We start from the raw sequence: 9,288 nt of genomic DNA, 5'->3' as shown, positions 1-9,288 counted from the left end.
ACAAGAGGGAGATGCACAACGGGAGGCCACACATTTTGCTGCTGTAATTTCACACTGCGGTATTTCCCAGATATTTTGACAGTGTGGAAAAAAGTACTCAATTGTCATACTTGAGTAAAAGTAAAGAAAATAACTCAAGTAAAAGTGAAAGTCACCCAGTAATACTACTTGAGTAAAAGTCTAAAAGTATTTGGTTTTATATACTTAAGTATCAAAAGTAAAAATATAAATCATTTAAATTCCTTATATTAAACAAACCAGATGGCACCATTATTATTTTTATTAATGATGCCAGGCAGCTAGCCAGGGGCACACTCCAACACTCAGACACGATTTACAAACAAAGCATTTGTGTTTAATGAGTCCCCCAGATCAGAGCAGTAGGGATGACAGGGATGTTCTCTCGATAAGTGTGTGAATTGGACCATTTTTCTGTCAAAATGTAAGGAGTACTTTTGGGTGTCAGGAAAATGTATGTAGTAAAAAGTACATTTATTATTTAGGAATGTAGTGAAGTAAAAGTAAAAGTTGGGAAAAATATAAATAGTAAAGTACAGATACCCCTAAAAAATGACTTAAGTAGTATTTAAAGTAGTTTTACTTAAGTACTTTACACCACTGTATTTTTGATCACACAGATATGGGTGTTTATTGATGTTTGATTTGTTTTCTAATTCTTTGTGATCTGAGGGAAATATGTGTCTCTAACGTGGTCATACATTGGCAGCTAGAGGTCAGGAAGTGCAGCTCAGTTTCCACCTCATTTTGTGGGCAGTGGGTCATCTCTCGAGAGCCACGTCTGCCTATGGAAATAGCAAGACTATGCTCACTGAGTCTGTACAGAGTCAAAGCTTTCCTTAAGTTTGGGTCAGTCACAGTGGTCAGGTATTCTGCCACTGTGTACTCTCTGTTTAGGGCCAAATAGCATTCTAGTTTGCTCTGTTTTTTTGTTAATTCTTTCCAATGTGTCAAGTAATTATCGTTTTGTTTTCTCATGATTTGGTTGGGTCTAATTGTGTTGCTGTCCTGGGGCTTTGTGGGGTCTGTTTGTATTTGTGAACAGAGCCCCAGAACCAGTTCACTGAGGGGACTCTTCTCTTGGTTCATCTCTCTGTAGGTCAGGGCTCTGTGAGGTCTGTTTGTGTTTGTGAACAGAGCCCCTGAACCAGCTGGCTGAGAGGTTAATCTCTCTGTAGGTATCGCTTCCCTTTAGGTGGTTATAGAATTTAACAGCTCTTTTCTGGATTTTGATCCTAATTCTGCTCTGCATGCATTGTTAGAGGTTTTGCGTTGTACACAAAGTATATTTTTTGCAGAATTCTGCGTGCAAGTCTCAGACTTCACAACCATAGAGTGAAATGCGTTCGATAACTGATTGAAGTATTTTTTAGCCAATTGGGATGTTGAGTTTTATGTTCCTTTTGATGGCGTTGATGAAGGCCCTTCTTGCCTTGTCTCTTAGATTGTTCACAGACTTGTGGAAGTCATCTGTGGTGTTGATGTTTAGGCCGAGTATAGGTGTGATTATTTGTGTGCTCTAGAGAAACGGTTTCTAGATATAATTCATGTTTGTGTCAACTGGACGTTTTTTTTGTCTTACTGAGAATTGACCAGACGCAATAGCTTCAAGTGATTCCTCTCATCGACACACATTTGACGACAGAGCATCTATTAGATACACGGTGACGTTCAACCATTCCGGGTTCAACCGGGAATATCTTGTCAATGATTGGAAAGAAAACGTTAGAAGCTCAGCTACAGCCAATGGCAGCACTAAGAGGACACGGTGCCTAGCTAGCTTTAGTCTATCTACTGAACCCCATATTGTGTATTAATGGCATACTAATGTTACCGTGTTACAGTGGGGGGAAATCAAGTAATTTATATATATTTTTTGTTGCTTTGCCACTCAAATCATAATAAACACTGAAAACTAAAATATTGTTGTTATTGTTGTGCATATTATTATTATTATTAATATTATTATATTACTATTGTTATTATTACTATTAATAATAACAGGGGAGTAGAAATTAAGGTTGTTCTGAATGTTATGAAGAACCACTAAAGGGGTTCTTTGAAGAACTGTTCCAATCTGAAGAACCACTAAAGGTTAAACTCCAGGAACATTGTCTTTTTTACAGAGCAGCGTCACTAAATCGGCCACTAAATATTGCTAGCCAGCTGCGAATGGCCCGAGAACCGACTAACCAACCGATTTATACACCGTTGCTACTGATGGGTTGATTCCTCTCTCTCCCTCTGTGACATGATTAAGGATGTTTCAAGTTTATAAGTCAGAACCCATCACTACCAACACACAGTGTGAGGTAGCTATAAAGACAATTATATTTTTAGTTCCGGAGTGTTTTCCAGACGAGGGTGGAATAGATGGCTAACATTAGCTAGCTTACTTTAGCTAACGTCAGTCAAAGATAGAATGAACAAACATGTTTACTCTGCGGAAGGTAGCTACCAGTCTAGCAGTGACTACCAGTACTGTGGCGTAAGTGAAATTGTGGCGTAAGTGAAAATATCTATATGATTTAGCTGATGGCAATCATAGTTCAATACAGGACCAGCTAGGCTAGCTAGCTAAATTACCCAGCTAAGCTAGCAAGCTAACTTACCCAGCTAAGCTAGCAAGCTAACTTACCCAGCTAAGCTAGCAAGCTAACTTACCCAGCTAGCTTACCCAGCTAGGCTAGCAAGCTAACTAATGTTACGAATCTTCTGATTTGTTGTGAAGGGGGGGAAAAAATCTATGGTATCGCATCACTTCTCAGCTGTCGTCAAAATGGACTCACCATCAGTTCAGCCTGAAAATCCCTCTGATAATCTTTGGTCACTGCTTCATTCTTGATAGCCACAAGCCACTGGCATAAGCTTAGGTTTCCTGGGTCTCTTTTGMTTGGTTGGTTGGGTTTTGAATAAGACTCTACTTGCACAACTCATGTATTCATTGTTTTTTGTGATAACTGCTCAAGCTCAGTAAATTTGTTTTGGGAATCATGGATGGACTGGAACATTCAAACCATCTGTTTGGTTCACATTGTTCAGAGTAAACAACTCACGGACACTAGAGCAACTTAACCAGGTTTAATTCTTCCCAAAGGGTCGTTACAGCTGTAATTCAGACAAAAACATGTTTCCATCATCACAAGTATATATACACCACTTGGGACACTCCTCTCCAATCCTTACATCTTCTGGTTCGACAGGAAGAGGCTAATAGGATAATGAACCATAATTTCTCCCTTCCAGGGGATCTGACCTGACCTCACCCCTCTTTTCGCCTAATCCACAGATGTCCATCCGCTTCCCTAAAGCAATCCTGTGATCTCCTCCCGTTCAGCCAACACATTCCAAAGCCATCTGTCTTTCTACAGAGAACCATTAACCTCTGACATAAAAACCAGTCTCTTCCACTCCTGTATTTACTATGCTTTTGCGTATAACAATGGTCAGAGTTTACCCAGAATCCAACACCAGGTCTCTGATTTTCAAGTAGATATGTCAGGACTAAGACTGGACCAGTCAGGAACACTCAACACTTCTTGGAAAGACATTCTGGTGTGTGTTTGGCATTTAAATGTGTCATTGTCCCATTGGAAAGTAAGACTCAATCTCAGGGTAGGGTCCCAGGGTTAGGGTCCCAGGGTTAGGGTCCCTGGGTTAGGGTCCCAGGGTCAGGGTCTCAGGGTCAGGGTCTCAGGGTTAGGGTCCCAGGGTCAGGGTCCCAGGGTCAGGGTCCCAGGGTTAGGGTCCCAGGGTTAGGGTCCCAGGGTCCCAGGGTTAGGGTTCCAGGTTCAGGGTCCAGGGTTAGGGTTCCAGGGTTAGGGTCCCAGGGTCAGGGTCCCATGGTTAGGGTTCTGGAAAATAAGATCAATCCCAGGGTTAGGGTCCCTGGGTTAGGGTCCTGGGTTAGGGTTCCAGGGTTAGGGTCCCAGGGTTAGGGTCCCAGGGTTAGGGTCCCAGGGTTAGGGTTTCAGGGTTAGGGTCCCAGGGTTAGGGTCCCAGGGTCAGGGTTCCAGGGTTAGGGTCTCAGGGTTAGGGTCTCAGGGTTAGGGTCCCAGGGTCAGGGTCCCAGGTTAGGGTCCCAGGGTCAGGGTCCCAGGGTTAGGGTTCTGGAAAATAAGACTCAATCCCAGGGTTAGGGTCCCAGGGTTAGTGTCCAGGGTTAGGGTCCCAGGGTTAGGGTCCCAGGGTTAGGGTCCCAGGGTCAGGGTCTCAGGGTTAGGGTCTCAGGGTTAGGGTCTCAGGGTTAGGTTCTGGAAAACAAGACTACATCCCAGGGTTAGGGTCCCAGGGTTAGGGTTCCAGGGTTAGGGTCCCAGGGTCAGGGTTCCAGGGTTAGGGTCCCAGGGTTAGTGTTCCAAGGTTAGGGTCCCAGGGTTAGGGTTCCAGGTTAGGGTTCTGGAAAACAAGACTACGTCCCAGGGTTAGGGTCCCAGGGTTAGGGTTCCAGGGTTAGGGTCCCAGGGTTAGTGTTCCAAGGTTAGGGTCCAGGGTTAGGGAGGGGTCTCAGGGTTAGGGTCCCAGGGTTAGGGTTCCAGGTTTAGGTCCCAGGGTTAGGGTCCCAGGGTTAGGGTCCCAGGTTATATACAGCAACATCTGGAATGTGAAAGCTTCTAGGGTCTCCAAACATCACATTTATTGTCCTGATGCTCCTAGAACATTCTCTATAAATGTTCCATCATTTACAAAATTAAAAATGTGATAATTTGACATTCGATCAATCAAAAGTGGTAGGATTTTTAAATACATTAATGTGAAACAAGTTGAACACAAACACATCAAAAGTCACAAATAAATCATTCAACACTCTGTGTTCTACTACTCAGGTCTGGTGTTGGAGATCATTCTACTCTGTGTTCTACTATCTCAGGTCTGGTGTTGGAGATCATTCTACTCTGTGTTCTACTACTCAGGTCTGGTGTTGGAGATCATTCCACACTGTGTTCTACTACTCAGGTCTGGTGTTGGAGATCCTTCTACTCTGTGTTCTACTACCCAGGTCTGGTGTTGGAGATCCTTTACTCTGTGTTCTACTACTCCAGGTCTGGTGTTGGAGATCATTCCACACTTGTGTTCTACTACTCAGGTCTGGGTTGGAGATCATTCCACCACTCTGTGGTTCTTGCCTTGTGTTTTGCCAGGGAATCTGCTCGAAGAAAACTCTTCCCACACTGTTCACAGCTATAAGGCTTCTCTCCTGTATGTTTTCTCTGGTGTCTTCTCAGGCCGCTTGAGGCAGAAAAGCTAATTCCACAGTCAGAGCACTGGTAAGGTTTCTCACCTGTGTGTGTTCGTTTATGTATAGATAGGGTTGTGGAGAGAGAAAAACTATCCCCACATACATCACAGCTATACGGTTTCTCTCCGGTATGTTTAGACTGGTGTGTTTTCAGGCCACTGAAGGTAATATAGCTCATTTCACAGTCGGAGCAGTGAAACGGTTTCTCCCTAGTGTGGATTCGTTTGTGTGTAGCCAGGGCTTTCCGGGCAGCAAAACTCTTCTCAGTGTGTACTCTCTGGTGTGATATCATTCCACCTGAGGTAGTAAAACTCATCCCACAGTCAGAGCAGTGGTATGGTTTCTCTCCGGTGTGGATTCTCTGGTGTGATACCAGTCTACATGAGGTTGTAAAACCCATCCCACAATCTGAGCAGTGGTATGGTTTCTCTCCGGTGTGGGTTCTCTGATGTAATTGCATTCCGACTGAGGAAGTAAACCTCCTCCCACAGTCTGAGCAGTGGTATATTGTCTCTCCAGTGTGGAATCTCTGGTGTTTTTTAAGAGCTGATGAATATTTGTAACCTTTCCCACAGTCAGAGCAGCAGTGAGTTCTCTTCCTTGTGGGTCTCCGCTGGTGTTTCTTGAGGTGTTCTGATGTGGAGAGACTCTTCTCTGTCTCGTCAGCATCATGTTGTTGCTGAGGCTCCCCAGAGGATCCACATGTCTGTCCTGTGTGAACGACAAAGTCAGACGGTTTAACTCATGACCTTCTATTGCGGCCTCTCTTGTTATCCTAATAAGGCATCTCTGAAGAAAAAATATGAAAGTTGGAGTCTTTAGGCARCGCTGTTAAACTCCACAGTCGTACAGTATCTAATTGTCAACATAATCCTGATGATGATGATCCAACATGGAGCATAACTGTGTTACTACGAGAGATATTAGATCCAACATGGAGGATAACTGTTTTATTGATAGAGATATTAGATCCAACATGGAGGATAACTGTCTTATTGCTAGAGATATTAGATCCAACATGGAGGATAACTGTCCCTTAGCCTACTAGAGATATTAGATCCAAACCATGGAGGATAAACTGGTCTTATTCGCTAGAGATAATTAGATTCCAACATGGAGGCATAACTGTTTTTTAAACTACTCAGCAGGATATTAGAATATCCAACATGGAGGATAAGCCTGTCTTATTGCTAGGATAATTAAGATCCACATCGGGAGGATTACACTGTCTTAGTACTAGAGATATTAGATCCAACATGGAGTGATAACTGTCTCATATCTAGACGATATTAGATCCAACATTGGAAGAATAACTGTCCTCTACTGACTAAGAGATATTTAGATCAACATGGAGGATAAACTGTGCTTATCACTAGAGATATTAGATCCCTACATGGAGGATAACTGTCTTACTAACTAGAGATAATTCAGATCCAACAATGGAGGATACTGTCTCAATACTAGATGATAATTTAGATCAGACATGGAGGATAACTGTCCTACTACAGAGTATTAGATTCCAACATGGAGGATAACTGTCTACACGACTAGAGATAATTAGATGCCAACATGGAACGGATAACTGTCTTTATCAGGATATTAGTACCAACATGGAGGATAACTGTCTTCATATATAAATAAGATTAGATCGCAACATGGAGATAATCTGTCTTCAGTCTACAGAGAGTATAGATCCATCATGGAGATACTGTCTCACTCTAGAGAATATTAGATCCAACATGGAGGATAACTGTCTCACACTAGAGATATTAGATCCAACATGAGGAGTAACTGTCTTACTACTAGAGATATTAGATCCAACTGGAGGATAACTGTCTTATTGCTTAGAGATATTAGATCCAACATGGAGGATAACTGTCTTACTACTAGAGATATTAGATCCAACATGGAGGATAACTGTTTTATCTAGAGATATTAGATCCAAATGGAGGATAAATGTCTTACTATAGAGCTATTAGATCCAACATGGAGGATAACTGTTTTTTGCTAGAGATATAGATTCCAACATGGAGGATAAACTGTCTTCACACTAAGAGATATTAGATCCAACATGGAGGATAACTGTCTCACTACTAAGATATATTAGATCCAACATGGAGGATAACTGTCTTATTCTAGAGAATATTAGATCCAACATGGAGGATAACTGTCTTACTACTAGAGATATTAGATCAACATGGAGGATAACTGTTTATCTAGAGCTATATAGATCCAACATGGAGAATAACTGTTTTATTGCTAGAGATATTAGATCCAACATGGAGGATAAATTGTCTCACTACTAGAGATATTAGATCCAACATGGAGGATAACTGTCTCATCTATACTAGATATATTAGATCCAACATGGAGGATAACTGTCTTACACTAGATATATTAGATCCACATGGAGGATAACTGTCTTATTACTAGAGATATTAGATCCAACATGGAGGATAAACTGTCTTATCTAGAGATATTAGATCCAACATGGAGGATAACTGTCTTACCATAGATATTTAGATCCAACATGGAGGATAACTGTCTTATTGCTAGAGAATATTAGATCAACATGGAGGATAACTGTCTTAATTTAGAGATATTAGATCCAACATGGAGGATAACTGTCTTATCTAGAGATATTAGATCCAAACTGGAGGATAACTGTCTTACTACTAGAGATATTAGATCCAACATGGAGGATAACTGTTACTACTAGAGATATTAGATCAACATGGAGGATAACTGTCTTACTACTAGAGATATTAGATCAACATGGAGGATAACTGTCTTACTACTAGAGATATTAGATCCAACATGGAGGATAACTGTCTTATTGCTAGAGATATTAGATCCAACATGGAGGATAACTGTCTTATGCTAGAGATATTAGATCCAACATGGAGGATAACTGTCTTACTACTAGAGATATTAGATCCAACATGGAGGATAACTGTTTTATTCTAGAGATATTAGATCCAACATGGAGGATAACTGTCTCACACTAGAGATATTAGATCCAACATGGAGATAACTGTCTACTACTAGAATATTCAGATCCAACATGGAGGATAACTGTCTTATTCTAGAAGATATTAGATCCAACATGGAGGATAACTGTCTACTACTAGAATATTTAGATCCAACATGGAGGATAACTGTCTTAATTCTAGAGATATTAGATCCAACATGGAGGATAAACTGTCTGCTACTAGAGATATTAGATCCAACATGGAGGATAACTGTCTTACTACTAGAGATATTAGATCCAACATGGAGGATAACTGTCTTATTGCTAGAAGATATTAGATCCAACAGGAGGATAACTGTCTTACTACTAGATATTAGACTCCAACATGGAGGATAATGTTCTTACTACTAGAGATATTAGCTCCACATGGGGATAACTGTACACTACTAGAGATATTAGATCCAACAATGGAGGATAACTGTCTACTACTATGAGAGTATTAGATCCAACATGGAGATAACTGTCCTCACTACAGAGATATTAGATTCCAACATGGAGATAACTGTCTACTACTCAGAGATATTAGATCCAACATGGAGGATAACTGGTCTTACTACTAGAGATATTAGATCCAACATCGGAGGATAACTTCTTACTACTAGAGATATTAGATCCAACATGGAGGGATAACTGTCTTCACTACTACGAGATATTAGATCCAAACATGGAGGATAACTGTCTCACTACTAGAGATATTTAGATCCAACATGGAGGATACTGTCTACTACTAGAGAATTAGATACCAACATGGAGGATAACTGTTTATGCTAGAGATATTAGATCCAACATGGTAGGATAACATGTTCTTCTACTAGAGATATTAGAATCCAACATGGAGGATAACTGTTCTTATCTAGAGATATTAGCATCCAACATGGAGGATAGATGTCTTACTACTAGAGCTATTAGATCCAACATGGAGGATAACTGTCTTTAACTAGAGATATTAGATCCAACATGGAGGATAACTGTCGTCACCACTAGAGCATATTAGATCCAA

At 41.1% G+C, this 9,288-nt stretch overlaps 2 long non-coding RNA genes across 2 annotated transcripts; one reads left to right on the top strand and one right to left on the bottom strand.

The window, feature by feature from the left end:
• Positions 1–3,892: 3,892 nt before the first annotated feature.
• On the top strand, positions 3,893–4,562 carry LOC139027043 (uncharacterized). Its single transcript, XR_011479073.1, has 3 exons — positions 3,893–3,910; positions 4,091–4,170; positions 4,520–4,562. It is a non-coding gene; the product is annotated as an uncharacterized lncRNA (long non-coding RNA).
• Positions 4,175–5,971, bottom strand: LOC139027042 (uncharacterized). Its single transcript, XR_011479072.1, has 2 exons — positions 5,128–5,971; positions 4,175–4,911 (listed from the first exon to the last, which is right to left on the bottom strand). It is a non-coding gene; the product is annotated as an uncharacterized lncRNA (long non-coding RNA).
• Between the last annotated feature and the right edge of the window lie 3,317 nt (positions 5,972–9,288).

Source organism: Salvelinus sp. IW2-2015, unplaced genomic scaffold (genome assembly GCF_002910315.2).
Source record: "Salvelinus sp. IW2-2015 unplaced genomic scaffold, ASM291031v2 Un_scaffold6979, whole genome shotgun sequence".
Classification (NCBI taxonomy): Eukaryota; Metazoa; Chordata; class Actinopteri; order Salmoniformes; family Salmonidae; genus Salvelinus; species Salvelinus sp. IW2-2015.
This window is presented reverse-complemented; position numbering and strand designations above follow the sequence as displayed.